The 257-nt window shown below is 26.1% G+C and overlaps 1 protein-coding gene across 2 annotated transcripts in view; it reads right to left on the reverse strand.

Annotated features, from left to right (window-relative positions):
- The window catches only part of LOC119588074 (protein Mpv17-like), a 4,795-nt gene that overhangs the window by 4,146 nt on the left and 392 nt on the right, over positions 1-257 (reverse strand). The window lies entirely within an intron of this gene.

Consider the following 257-nt stretch of genomic DNA (forward strand, 5'->3'; position numbering starts at 1 on the left):
GAAATATTTGAGGCTACATAAAGTAAAGCTTAGTGCAAAAGGGAAAACTTTAATTATTTCAAATTTCTGATAAAGGAAAATTATAAAAGGCAAGAAAATAAACTCAATAAAGAAAGTGCAATAAACCCACATTTGCAGTATATCTATATCTGACAAACAAACACCTTGTAATCTATTACACTGACATAAAAAGCCCACTCACTATATAAAAATTTGTCCAAAAAGGAGATTCAAAAACAATATATTTTTTTTTTATA

This window comes from Penaeus monodon, chromosome 23 (genome assembly GCF_015228065.2).
Source record: "Penaeus monodon isolate SGIC_2016 chromosome 23, NSTDA_Pmon_1, whole genome shotgun sequence".
NCBI classification, from domain to species: Eukaryota; Metazoa; Arthropoda; class Malacostraca; order Decapoda; family Penaeidae; genus Penaeus; species Penaeus monodon.